Genomic DNA, 15,421 nt, shown 5'->3' on the forward strand with positions numbered 1-15,421 from the left:
TGTGTAGGAGTGAGAGAAGCTACTCAAAATCTCAAAAGTTTGCACATAGGAGGAATTCAGAATGTAGCTGGATGAAAAGCAGGAATGCCTGGAAAGCCCCCCTTCGTAGCTGCCACGTTCATACCACTCCAGCAGCAGCTGAGCTTTACAATTGGAGTGGGTCAGAAAGATGCACGGTTCACCTTAGAGCTTCTTAGGGAAGGAAAGAGCAATATTCAGAAGTGACAGCTTGGCCTGCAAGGTGGATGGTCGTTGATCTGGCTCAGAGCTGGCTCAAGTTCTTGCAGTGTCTTGCCAGCAGAGCAAAAATAGGAATGTCTTTATGAAAAAGAAAACAAAAAGGGGGGGGAGAGAAAGAAAGAAAAAAAGAAAAGGCCTGCTGTGGATTTGGCAGACAACAAAAAAACCCCAAACTGGATAAAGGAAAACTTTTGTCATGAGACTTTTCTGTAGAAAAGCATGGTTTTAACCAAACTTTGGTACGGACCAAACAGCTTTTCTGTTTTCTTACAAAATGGTGAGGATTTTGATGAATTTTTATTTAGAAAAAATTGAAAACAGTGAAACATCCTGTTTTGCATTTCAGAGTAACTTTTTCCTTAGAAACTTAATTTATATTTAAAAAATAAGATAAAACAGTCAACATAGAAACAAGACATTCTGACTCCATTGAAACAAAATATTTAGATTGACTACATTGAAATTTTGCCCTGAGATTTCCCCTCTCTCAATTTCTGTTGCTGTTGCTATTGTTGCTTTTTGTTCCAATCCTAGATTATTACTTTTTTTAAACTTGGATGATTTGCCTTGCAAAAAGTTGTTTTTCAGGCAGCACTGTTCATAAACTGCGCTGAGCTGGTCCAACAGAGTTAAGGCACTACGTATCAGCAATGTGCATATAAGGTTGTTCTTGAATTTACTCTTTGTTCTCCCTAGATCTCTTAACACAGAGATTTTAAAAAATGGGTTTCTGAAAGCATCCACAATGGGTTTGGAGGCATAACAGGAGTCAGTTTAATGTGTTATCTCTCAGAAGTGTCTTACGGGCTGCAGTGGGATGCTGTCTCTAAAGCTGCTGTAGAGCTATGTGTCAGTCACACTTAAATTTCAACAAGTGGTTTAACATAGGACTGAAAGTTAGTATTCAATCTTGTCTACTGACTATAGGCAAGTGCATTTGATCATATTTTCAGTTGGTTTTCTTTCTGCCCCTCATCCAGCCGACCATTAACTGATATATTCAGCCCCTTCCCTCAACCCCCAGCCAACTCCTGTAAGCAAAGGTTTACTCCGGCAGGTAATGGCAAGCAGAAAGGTCAGACTTTTACAGTGAACTGTAATCAGCCAAAGTTTGTATCAAAGTGGCTTAAACTACTCCATAGCTGATTGGGGAGTGCATGTAACATAAGCATCCTCTGGGCATTTAATAAACCTTTGTATATTTTTTAAAAGTCACTCCCAAATTAAAGGATTTTCATCTAAATGAATAATCTCTGATACGTGTAACCATTTCTATCCATCCGCCTTGCAAGAGAAACATGTAATTCTTGTACATTTAAGAGAAAAAACATGTCAAACATCTGGATATGTCCTTAACTATTTTGATGCATCTTCTGCTTGTTTTTCAAGTCGATGTTACTGTGGTAAGTTGCAATGTTGCAGTTACCCATGTCAGAGGTCAGACACAGCTCTCGGAGCCTTGAGGAAAGCATGATGGGCATCAAAATAGGTCTTGGTGGACTTCATGCAACCCTTGGGCAGCTCATTGTGCATCCATGCTTTAACAGGAAGCTTTCTTTGTTCTAAAATTTACATTTTGTTTTCCACAGCAGGCTTTATTTCTGCTTGAAGAATTCTCCATGGTTAAGAAGTCTCTTCCTGCTTGCTGCTGGCTGTGCAATGCCTAGTGAATGAGTTTTGATAATTTCTGTTAGGATTAATTAATTAATTGCAAATGTCTTGGGGCTATATTGTGTGTTTGCATGTCAGGATGCTGTACATAATCAGCAAAATCACTCAAGGGCTTGACATTATGGATGTTATATGGAGATTGTGAGAGGAGCACACTCAATCTGCATTTGTCAAAACTTTCTTTATATTATTTATAGACCAATTCCTATTTTATGAATTCTCAGAGGTCTGCACACATATAAGAGGAAATGTTAGGATAAGAACAGAAGCAGGAAGATAATCCCAGCAATCAAGCGTATTCAATGAAAATGCTGTACATTTTAATAGGATGACTGTTACAAATGTAATTGGAAATAATTCTGTGGAGGAAATTAAGATCCAATAGTAGTATTTCAGGTTAGATAGAATGCTGCTATCCCAGAGGAAGAAGTGCTAATGAAGCAGCTATACGAACTTCCAGAAACTGGCTAAGCCAAGTGGAGGATGCAGGGTACATGCATAAATCAGAGAAAGATTTTTAATTTGGATGTTATCATTACCAACTGACCCATGAGAATAATCTGTGCATGGAGCACATAAAAAGTATTTTTTTTCATTTATAAACCTCAAAGTTTTGGATTTTTGTCCTAATCCTAGATTTTTTTCTTTTAACTTAGATGTTTTGCCTTATAAAAAATTGTTTTTCAACCAGTACTATTCAGAAATGGTATTGAGTTTGTCCAGCAGAGCTGAGGCAGACTCAACTAGATGAAGGCTTTCTGGTCTATCATGGAAGAGGAGGTGGACTTCCTGAGTGTCTTACATTTGCATCAGTTTACACATCCTTGGCTGTGAAACTGTTCATTATTGCTTCTGCATGACTGGGTTTTTTACACGCAGTAAAGGACTCTGATTTTGGTGCTTATGGTTTTGATCCGTAGTCGTTTGCCCTCTCTCTCTCACACACTGAGTTTGGGTTTTTGTCTTTTTGTGACTGCAGCTCATTGGGGTTATTGAGTGTGCAGCACACCTAGACACTGCGGTGAGGGGCACTGCACGTCATCGGTCAGCCTCCTGTTCTCCCTGCAGGGCCTGGGGCGAATACGCTCTAGGCTGGTTGTCTGTTCCGCTGGGAAAAGTTACAGGAGTGCTCTCATTCCTGACGCTCCGTGGGGAAGGAACTATATTATATTTATGCTATTTTCATTTCATGAGCAAAGAATCTAAATCAAAACAAGAAAAGAGAAATTTGCCACAAAGATACCTTTCCTGTTGCTGTCTCTGTGGTTTTGTTTGTCACTAGTGTGTAGCTCTGGCTGGCATGGACAGTAACAATTACTGGAGGAAGGCTGAGGAGCAACACAAACATCAGCTACTCAGCCTGGCTGTCCAGAAACCTAACAGCACCTATAGGCCTTTATAAAAGTTATGGCTAAACAGCTTTCAAAAAGAGAAAACGAATACTCCTAAGCTTTAAGAAAACCTGGGACAGTGCATCTGACTGGAGTCCATCAAACTCCTATATAACCTTATTGTCCATCAGCCACGAAATTGCAAAAGCAAATTCCTGTTTGGACTCCCCATGCTCTCCTTTCCCTTCCGCTGCAGGTCACTGCAATGAACTGTCTTCATTGCACAAGAAATGACTTATTTAAGTGTTTATCAAAACAGATTTCTAACTTACACTTTTCATGTTCAACAATATGGTTTAAATGAGGTTCAGACTTGGCATTATTTACATTTCTGGCTGAATATTTTGGTTGCATAACCAGGTGCATATGGAAATTTGGCATCCAACAAAAAGCTCTAAGCATGCATGAAAATGCAACATATGGTTGTTGAGATTGGACAGTATTTAAAGGCTATCTTTGTTATCAGCATTTAATATTTTTGGTGATGGTGCTGCAATAACAGCAAATGCAAAAGTCTACTTGATTGACTTGAAACCTGTAATTGTCAAAGAAACCAGCTTTGTTTGGACTTTTAATTAGCACATTATATGACAAAGGATGAACAACAGTAATCCTGCTTTTTTATGTTCTTTCTTTCCAAGCACTTGAGCATAGACTTTCATGAACATTATAGACAGGAACTGGATGGGAAAAATGCGGTTGTCATAGTCACATGTATAACTGCAGTAACTGTGTATGTCATTGACTAGAATTGGCCAGTGGTGCCTGTAGTTATTTGATTTATATGCATATTTGTCTTTTATACATGTGGAAATTAGGCATGTACTACAGGTGTGTTGAAGCATATATTTTACTAAATCAAAGAAGTGCATGTAAATAGATGCTATAGTAAAACCTGCTGTTAAAATTCTGGGTTGAAACAGTATTCCTAGATGTTCCCCAGCGATACGGAGAACTCTGGAATGCAGCACTGAAGACAGGGCTTGACCTCCCTCTCCACAGTTTAAAACTTGTTTTCCAACTGTCGGGAGTGAGACAAGCAGAAACTGGAGGAAAGATCTGCCTCTCAGCTTATGGTGTGTAAAGGGCCAGAATAGCAAAAAGGGCTTCCAGTAAGTGGAGAGTGTTTCCAAGGTCAGGTGCTGCAGAAGATGACCGTTAATCTGTCTCCAGAAGGTCTGTGTTACACTCTCACACCTATTTGTTAGGGACATGGAGGGCTGAGGCTGGTGTGGTAGAGACAGCCCCAGTCTAACTGGAGATGATGTACAGCTGCATGGCCATGCTGAGCTAGTGCTCTAAAAATCTGTAAAATCTCCCTCACTTAATAAAACCATACCTGAGCTGAGGCTGGGGTTGAAGGGTGTATTCAGTGCTGTTCAGGTAGGACTAAAGAGCTGTCAAAGAGCACTGCTGGTGCTTGAGCTGCCCAAGACTGGAGAAAAGTGCTGCCCAGAGCTGCCTTTGCCTGCCCTCCTTTTTTGTGGGCTCAGTTCTCTAGAGACAGGCTGCACAATCTTCTGTTGGGGGCTTATTCTACAACGGCTTCGTGAGTGGGAAATAGGCTATCCTTTAAAATCACAGTCACCCTGATAAACACATATTCCTGAAGTGTTTTCATGTATTTTCTATACTTTGATACTGACTTAGAATTTTTTGGTTCATACTGTTTTGTTCTTCCTCATCCTTTGCATTTTCGCCTAGCCCATAGTAACACGGAGCGCTCCACGCTAGAGGAGTTGAAAGGTGATCTCTCTCTTGGTCAGAATCTGGATCACATTCATGGTTAGGCTCTCGCTTTAATCAGTCTCTGTTTGCAAAATCCCATCTTTCACAGTATTTCACAGGGTGGTTTTTTTTTTTTTATTGTTGGACTTCATCTGGTACAAAGGTTTAAACTACAGAAGTAATTTAAAATATTGTGGCATTTCCTTTCTTAATTAATCCCAACTGTTTTCCTTGGTAGTACAGAAAGTATCAGTATTTGATGAGGACATTATGCCTTCATCACTGGGGCAGTGGATTCTTCCTGCCGAGTCTGTAAACAGCAGACAAGCCACAGAGTTCAGCCTTCATGTTCTGGTTTTCATTAAGCCCAGACTAGAGGAGCACCCAGCTGTGTCTTCCTGTAAGGTCTGTCAGTCTTCCAAAGCTTGTTAACATGCTAATATAAAAGGAAATAGGGCTGACTTCAAGGAATTTACAACTAGTCTTAAACTTCAAAGACTAGAACTACATCTCTTCAGCTCAACAACAACAACAACAAAAATCCTATAATAAAAGATCTGTTAGCGTATGAGAACAGATCTGTATGTATTGAACATTTAAGCCATAATGCGCGATGCCACATTTTTTGTTGCAAGTTACAACACAAAGCCTCCTGTAGTTGTGAAACTTTGTTCATAGCTGGTAGGTTTGATCAGAGACAAGATAAATTGCTGTCCAGCCCACAAATAGAATATCAAGAACGGTGTTGTCAATCTCTCCTTCCCTAAACCTGTTTTCCATGTAAATGTTTGCAGTGGGTAGGTGAATCGGGTTTGAACAGTAGGCAGCATTCTCAGGTGGCGGAAATTGGAAGAACTCCTATGACTTCAAGGGAATTACTCCATTTCTTAACATCTGAAGATTTGGCCCAATCCGAGGGAACATCTGCGGCATGCTTACCTAGCAGTCTTAAGATGTTCAAACAAGGTTGGACACATTCTATTGCTTTTCATGGAAAAAGAGATCACCATCATGTGGAAGTAGGGTGAGGCAGGTTTTGGAGCTGAAGAATGACTCACTATTCTAGTACAGTATGGCCAAACGGATGTGCAGGAAGGATTATATAAAAGGGGCAAATGCTTAGTGATACTTCCCCAGGCTCCAGTGATTTGAAGATCAGGGCCTTCCTGCTTCAGAAGTGATATCATTATATCTAATGGCAGTCAGTGTTTTTTTTTTTCCTTCATCTCCATGGAAAAATGGACAAGACCTCTTATTTAGTTAAATGGACAACATGGAAAATTAATTCCAAAAGCCTCCCTCAGACCTTATGAATGCTCTCTGCTCCTATTGAAGTCTGTAGGAGCTCTAAGATCTTCCAGGAGGTGTTTAGGACGTGGCAGGGTGAGATACATCTCCAAAGTTCTCAGATAGGTACTTTTCATCAGTGTTGAGAGTAAGATGCTGTTTTTATCATACATAGATCACATCTCTAATAAAGAACAAACACCTCAGTCATCCAATAACATACCATTATTTTGAAGTTGGAAAAGATTTCCATTAAAATTCTTCTGGAGAAATCTAAAGAATTTAAATGCAGAGAAATAAAAGTCGTGGCACAGCTGAGATAATTGTATATTGAAGGGCTTTGGCAAGGACCTTGAGCAATGAATGTGTCAGATGACAGATCACTGAGTCATCTGAGGAGATTTCTTCATGGGCTTATTTTTTGTTGAGATTGCACGCTTTGTGTCAAAGAACTATGAGAATTTGTGCGCGAACATTTACCTGACCTCAAAATTGCTTACTTTGGTCACTCAGAAATATTAAAAGCAACTCAATGCAACTAAAACAACAACAAAAAAAGACAAAGCAGTGTATTAAACTCAGCTGTTATTCACACTGTTCCTTCTCTGACAGCTTGTTAAAAATGCTGGTAGAATAGGTGCTACTGTTATACTTTTGTTATTCGGTGCTAAATAGAACAGACTTAAGCAGAATCAAAAGTGGCTTCTAAAGGGAACTGATTGTTTTAATAGGAATTAATTGAAAATCCAAACCACAGTGGTGAGGAAGGCCACAGGGAGCAATGGCACATGTTTAGATTCACTTACCAATGTGTTTTGTGCTTATTGATAAGGGAGCCGTTATGACCATGTCTACACTGTGAAATAGCAGGTGGTGAAAGGGCTGTAGGCAACTGACGGCTGAGCTAGTGCCAGAAACACGAGCAGTACAGCTGTGTCGGCGCTGCGGGGGACCGCGGGATGCGGAGAGGCAAGGTCAGGCAGCTCGGGAGCTGCGCTGCGCGGCTTCCAGGCTCAGCGTCCTGCTCTGCACGTTGCTGTGAAGGCCCCTGCATGCTTAGGGATCCTCAGAGGTACAACAGGCATGCCACGGAAAAGCGAAGCCCACGGAATAAAGCGTTTCTATTAGAGGTTGTTAGGGAAGCGTTTTAGGAGGTAGAAGCAGAGAAAGGTGATTGATGAATGTTCAACAATTACCTTGTGCATAAGGACAATTGGTGCTGGTAGAAACATCTGAATATGGAAGCTATAAGAATTGCCAAGGGGGAATGATCAACTGCAAACTGGAAAAGAAGTTATGTTTTCCAACTGTCTTTTTTTTTTTTTTTTTCTAGAAGAAATAAAGCAGAGCTCTAAAAGATAACAGGCTATGTATCTACTCTGCTGTTATGTCTAGAAATATTCAGTCTGCAAAGTGACAGTAACTGGCCAGATATTCTCTATAAGCTTTGCAGGTTGTTTCCCTCATGCAATTATACTATACATCACTGCAATTTCTGTGATCGGTTCAATTGGCTGAGTCCTCCCGTGCATAGGAATTTCTGTTCTTTCTACTGGCTTGAGTTGGTCTTATCAGGGTCATTGGAAATTAAAAGCCCCCAAAACAGATGAAAGAGTTCAGAGGTAAATAGACAAACTGCCCGGTGGAACTTCTGTTTCCTTGGTAGGAAAGTCAGAGATTTAGGCACTGATATGCCATTTTTTCAGTATTCTTGAAATTCCCATTTTAAGGGGAAAAATGACAAGAAAGTCAGTCTTGTTAAATTCCTGGTAAAGGAGCTGAATATTATATTGTGTGCATCTATTGCTTTCTGCCACACACACCTCAGTTTTGTCAAAGAAAAATGGTAAGAGACACTGCGCCATGAGCTGATAAGGTCATATTAAATCAGATGTCTGTTGAGTCTCACATATTTTATATATAGTCATCCCCTAAGGGTGTGTGTATGTGTACTCAGACCCTTGGATAACTAAGAGCATAGGGTTGATGGCTGACAAGCAGAGCAAATTGGCTAAAAGGGAATTACATTTTCTGAAAAAGGTGCAAATTTTGAACAATTTTCAGAGTGGCTTTGAAGAACTTTAAATTGCTATATTTATATTAAGGTTAACGTTAATATTTTGACACCTTCATGTGTTGATACTTTTGTTTTAATCAATGCCACAGCATTTGTGAGAAACTCCATCTATGAACCTCACAAGTATTTGTATTTCCAAAGATCACTAGGGAGTTCTGCTCAAAAGCTTGGAAGTCCAGCACATTGTAAGCACATGGAGTTTACCCACACGCACGTGGGCTTCTGGGACAGTGGGCACAAAATAGGTGTGGGATGTCTCCATTGCAGCACATGTGCTGTTAACCTGCACACCTGCAGTGTGTCAGAGACATCCCAGGCACACTGGATTAATGAACATGCACAGCACAAGTGCAATGGACTCTACATATCCTCAGTATGTCAGATTTATTGAACGTGTGTGGTATGTTTTATAGGGCTGCTTTTGAGGTGCTGCTGTTGGGCTACCGCTCTGGAGGGGCTGAGATCAACACTCAAAAATCCCAGGAAATTTTTTAAAGAGCTCCTTTTCTCCCCTGATAAGATATCCAGGTGGACAAAGAAGACATACCCAAAGAAATCCAAACCCATGACTGACTACCTTAAGAGAAAAATAAAACACTTGGACTACATCCAGAAAAAGAACAGGGTGAATGATAGCATGATGATTGTGTGACATTATGAGCGTTTTTTGTTATGAAGAATTCTGGACAAAAGCCTGTGAGGTGAGGAGTCTATAGGCCAGCCCAGAAACTGGAGCACTGACAGCAGTGTGGAAACAACCCCCTCCCTGCAGAAGGTGTAACGAAGAGCAGCAGGAAAATAGGAAATAAACCTTAGAAAGGAAATCAAGTTCCATGGTAAAGTTATTAAAATTATCATAGAATTTGCTTTGGTAAAAAGTTGTTGCTTAATCTAGCCTTAAGAGTCTGGCACATTCTTGATGATGTTAATCCATCTGCTGACATTTCATCTTATTCTTATTGGTTTTGGTTCCAGTTTTTTGATACCTCAAGCATTTTAGATGTTATGTTATTGAAGTCATGGGTCTTGTAGAAAACAAATTACCCCCTGGAGTTAATTGCACCCATCTCACTCTTTATCTTGTTGAGGTGAATTTCTTATCTGCATTGCATTGTGAAAGAAAAAATCTTTGATAGGAAACAAACGTACAAAATGGGTACAGAAGTTGATCACCTCTTGCTGTTTTCCCAAGAGCAAAATTAACAAGATAAGCCATTACTACCTGTCAAATATTATTTGAACCCCAGATACACTGTTTCCTAGATAGACCTTTCAAAACCTTACACTTCTATGAAGAAGTTTATAGAAATGTTCTTACTTGTTTTATTTGTGGGGGTGCAGTTTGAGATTCTCTGGCTGGACAGCCTCCTTGGCGGAGAAGGATGATATTAGAACAAACACGGCACATTTATCACACTGAAGCTTGGAGCTAGGGAAGGAACACACCTGATCCTTTCATCTGAAATTCCATTTTCACTGTTGCAGCTTCAAATTTTGACTGAAAGCATCTTGGTTCTCCATTTTTTTCCCCTTTTTCCTCACTGTCATTTCTGTGCTAGAAGTCACATAGAATTTCTAGAGGTATTTTACTGGTGCAATATTTTAAAGGTTGGGTCTGGGTTTTTTGTTGTTGTTTGTTTTTTTTTTGGTAATTGCTGCATTGTTGTGGACAGAGTAATTCAAGCACCCAGAAGATTAATGGAGTGTGTAGCATGCATTTCTCAAGGTGGATCAGATTCCCTCTTTAAAACATGCATGTGTTTGTGTGCAGTTATGCTCATGGAGCTTTGTGGTTAATGTCTGTAAGTTATTTCACTTGATTGTGAACATATAGATTCACCATTGGAATTAGCGGAGTGTGTGGATTGGGGAAGTCAAGCAGTAGGGGAATCTGTGGGGAAAACCCAATTGACTGGCTTACCCGAGACTTCTGAAGACTTGTTCCTTAATTTCTTTGTGTTTTCTCTTTTGCTTCAAGGTTTTTCTTTGTTTGTACGTGTTTAATTAGTATCGCAAAAACATATGCAAACTAACTGTCTGGCTAAAGATTTTGAAGCACACGAGAGTGGATGAAAGTGGTTGAAGAAGACAAAGGAGCACCTACAGGGAAAACATGCTTTTGCCTCCTGTCCTTTGGTTGCCAGCAAGACAAACCAGAAGTCTGGGTTTGTTGAAGCCAAATGCAAAACTTCTCTCAGTGTGGACAGGATTTCACCTTGACTGAAAATGTACGTTAGACAAAGGCCCAACTACTCTACTGGCTGCAGGGGTTTCCTGCATAGATCACGGGGCTGCTCGGTGGGAAGCAGCGATAACCTGGATTATGTTGTGGATTGGTTTTCATCAGTAAGGTGGCCAAGAGGCACTGTTACATCTGGCCCTCTAGAAAGACTGACATTTTGCATGTTTCACGTAGGTTCTCCTTCTTCCTTACTGTCAGAAAATGCTAAAATAGAAAGCTATTATAAGATACAGCTTTGTTAGAGAAACATATTCAGATAAAGAGGAATTCAATGATTTATCCACCGGATAACAGTGAATGAATGGTGTCTGTTTTCTGTGTATGAATCACAGTTGACTTTATTATGATGTTCTCAATGTATTCGTTATGTGAACTGATTTCCTGATTTGTTCTTTGTCAGTAGATTGGGTGCCAGCCCTTCGCTGTGGGTTTCCAATGCTTAAAATTCAAGCTCTTTGTACTGGGTATCCAAGTCACGTGACGCGTTTCTTTTTCCTGATTGGAAAGATGGGGGAGGGGTGGTGGTGCAAATGCTAAATATGCATTTGAGCTTGAAATCGACTTTATTCACAGTGCAAAACACTGCTTCAAAATGCATTCTTTCTAGGCAAAATTCACCGCGGTGCAACAATCTCAAAATCTATGCCCTTCCCGTGTCCTGATTAAGCAACATACCAAAGTCTTAGGTGACACACAGGTTTTAGCTCTGGTATTTGCACAGAGTTTGATGTGTAGGAACTCACTTTGAAGAATCAGGTTGGAGAGCATCTTGAATGCAGTGAAACACAATATTCACAGACTTCTTTACAGCTTTCTCTCAGTTCTAATAAGAAGTGCAAGTGTGGATCACTTGAGCTGTCTCACTCTGCTTCCAGCTCTCTGCAAATTCCTCAGGGATTTATTTCTTTTTCTGTGGGGCTGCTTATTGGAAAACAGGACACTATCAGGCTAAATTTGCCTTTCACATATACAGTGTTGATCTCTTACCGTGTAATTAAGTTGTGACCCGAGAGACTGGCTGCAACCCACACACCAGTTATTTGACTCTCTGGAATTTTGTCTTCCTGCAAGCAGCAATGTTATGTGGGCTGACAACATGCTAGGTGTTTCCAGGATATTCTCTTTGGCTCAGGTTTCTATTTTGTTTACTGCAGAGATTTATGCACAGGTAGGATTTTTAGGGCATAGGATAGATCATATGAACGTGAAATGTAAGTTGATCTTTTTGGCTCTTTGGTGCATAAACCAGTGTCCTGAGACATGAGCCATGGCTGGAGCTAACTTTCACAGTCCTGGCCTCCATGGGCTGGTCAGCTAAGTCCATCTACTGACTCCTGCAGAAAAGGGTCCTGCCATTTGAAACACTTCCAGGTAAATCACTACAGCCCCCCAGTCTGTCAATTCCTCTTCTGTGGAGTGGGAATTATATGCAAGTGGTGTTCTGTCAAGTAGGATACATAAATCTTTGTCTAGTTCATTATGATGCTTGTGTGCAAACTATGAAATATGATGAACCCTTAATACAGTTAAAAGCTACTAATAATTTTCTGCCACAAACATGTAATTGGCAATTGAAATAGATTGAGAGTTTTGCTATTCAGAGACATAAAAACACTAGTAGCTGCAGCCATAATAGTATCTTTCCATTTGCGTTATGTTTAATTGCCACAGGAAAATTTCAACAAAGCCTTAACTGAAAGGATGAAAAGCTGTCGCAGCTCCTTTGAGTATTTCTGATGATAATTGGTATGGTGCCCATTTGACTGAGGAAGCACATTCACGTGTCCCGTGCCTCAGCATCCCTTCAGGGTCATGCTGCTCTAGGAAGTTCTTAACCAGAGAGGAATAGGATGAACCTCTGAAAATGGTCGTGGTAGTTAGTGATGTTGTGAAGTGCTATACTAATGCTCTGGGATCACATTAATTCTGGGATCTCATAGCCTGTTAGTAATTAGTGGAGTGTCAGCACATCCTATGAGGCAGGTAATAAGCACTATGCCCAGTTATAGGGATGACTAAATTTAGCAAAGCTGTTGTGCACGTATTTCACGAGGGGTTAGCCACGGGCCCCTTTCACTAACAGTCAAAACTCTTCACAGGTGTTAAGCAGGCAAGTTTTGATTAGAAAAAAAATGTAGGGTGAAAAGAATAAGTTACAAATGTTATTTAGAATAAATGTTCAAGAGGATGTTTCCATGATAAGTTGGAACAATTTGTGTTATTTTTGCCTAGATGTTGAAGAGGAAGGGAAGAAGTGGGGAAAATATAGTTACTAATACGGGTTTCACATCCAAAGTATAGATCATTATCTGCCCCAGTTTTTTAGAGGTGCTCCTCATTGCTCGTTTCTGAAGGACCTACAATATTATTGTATTATATAATAAAGCCAGTTTCCAGTAGCCTCTGTTGCTGTGACACCCTAATAAGAAGATTCCCCTGCAACACATAATTGGATAATGGGCATTTATTTATTCCACATGCAGAAACACTATGAGAGCTTAGGGAGCTTTAAAAACATTCCCTCCTGCACTAGCTCTCGTTCTTGTGATGCATGTCTCAGTTTCAAACAGAGTAATCCCAGGTGCAGGCTCCTTTCCCCAGTTAAATGAAAGATACATCTGCCCCTGCTTGTACTTCTTTATGCCCAAGATTTTCTTCTCTTCCTATTGTAACTGATCCTACTTGTAAGTCTTTTCTTACATATTCATCTGAACTCTTTCTATAAATGGAAGAAATAAATCCATGACGAAGCTCTCTCAGCAGTCTCTTCTTTTTAAATAACAATATGGTTAGTTATCTTTAAAATCTGCTGAACAATTAAAGACATGCACAGAAACAGCGAAGGCATTCTTCCAACCCATGCGCATTAGCAACATCATGTGGCACGTTATGTAACCTGTACTGCTCTCCAAGTAACGGGCTGCACAGATCAATAGACCAGCTAGTAAAAATCCTACAGAGAAACACTATTTGCCATAAATTGCTTCCCAAACAAATTCAGAGAGCAAACAATTTGTTAAAATGCATTGTGGAATGGCTTTCAAACAGAAGAAAATCTCTACATTAGTTGGATAAAACAAGGACTAATTCAGCCAGCTCTGTCCAGCTTGCAGATCCAGAAAGTGAGGCACAAAAGAGATGACTTTCTTCAAGCTTACACAGGAAACTGGTGGCAGAGATGGGAATGAACCCCAGGTGCACTGGTTGTGAGCCATATGCTCCAGCCTTCAGTCTCTCCTTCTTAGTCCATCTGCAACATTTTGCTGCAGCCAGAAAATGTTTGTCCTATGATGCTACATTTCATAGTATATATACATGTGTCAATATATATATGCACACACACACACATATATATGTATGTATAGTGTTTGTGTTTATATATATAACATTAAATGTAGGTCGATTTTTTTCATGTTAAATTTACAGGTAATTTACATAACTAATTTGTAAGCCACAGTGTAAATGATGCTCAGCTAAAGTGACCATTTTGACAAGCAAGTGCAAACATTGTCAGAACATTGGCAGATCTGCTTTGGACAAGACTGAGTATGACAGTTTTTTCTCTGTGCATCTGGGTTTCCTTTGGGGAGTGGGGAGGGATTATGTCTTTTTCTTAGGAGCTACTTAAGAATATTGCATTACAATAATCTGATTTTTAAATCATCTAACCTGCTCTGTAGTTGAAGATATTAAAAGAGCTAGCATACAAACCAGAAAGCTGTTTTTCCTGTGCCCAATATTGGTCAAACAAATACAAAACTATTATGAAATCTGTAATACCCTCAACCATCTGACATAATAATTTAATTCCATGATGATGACTTAAAGAGAGCTTGCAAGATGCTTTAAAGCAATATTAGATATAGATGATATGGATCGGGAGTGAGGAAATGAACATCAGTTATAAAATTAAAGAAACACGAAGATAGTTTTTATTTTGTCTTACAATACTAAAATTGAGGACTTGTAGGACTTGAATTTTGGAAATTCTGAATGCCCAGAACTCTGTATAAAGCCCATGGAAACTCAGGCTGTTCCTCGTTCTTATTTTTGTAGGCTTCTAAATCCTTTTTACTTCCATCCTTCTCACGTGTCACTCAGTTTGAACAGAATCTCTATCTGTCCGTTTTGTCTTTAGCTCCTACGAGCCAAGGTCTAAACCAGTGCTCCCGGGAGTTGGAGAGAATCTTTCCTTTAGCTTTGAAATGATTCTTGGGAAGATGAAACATCAAAATATGAGACCCTCCATATCTGCTTATACTGCTATAAAAGAAACCTTGAAAAAGATTATTTTATTTCTCTCTGCAAAACCTATTTATTTTTTAAATAAAATTCTCCTTAGAACCAAGTTAGATTTGGGCACTTAGTGCAAAGTAGCCTGTTGGGGATATACAGAGTCTAACCCCCATGATTTTCCCATTCTGGTATTGCAAAATCAGTGTGATGTCTCCATGTCTAGCAGCTTTTTAAGGCCAACATATACAAGAGATGGACAGGTGCAGAAGCAGTCTTTCTACTGACTTCTGTAATAATTTTGCCTGTGGACCTTATTTATCATTGCTAGTCTTGATGATCTTCATCTGCTTTAATAAAAAGAATATTTTAGAAACCATAAAGAAAGCTAACCCAATTCTCTTTTAATGCATTATGTAATTAAATCTTTATTGAGATTTGAGAGCTGTGCAACCACAAAAGAAAAAAAGAACAAAACCAGAAGTGATTGTATCTTTGTATCTAGAAGCATATTCGGGATAAATCTGCACAAAAAGAAAATATGCAGTCTGT

This window comes from Dromaius novaehollandiae, chromosome 16, assembly GCF_036370855.1.
Source record: "Dromaius novaehollandiae isolate bDroNov1 chromosome 16, bDroNov1.hap1, whole genome shotgun sequence".
NCBI classification, from domain to species: Eukaryota; Metazoa; Chordata; class Aves; order Casuariiformes; family Dromaiidae; genus Dromaius; species Dromaius novaehollandiae.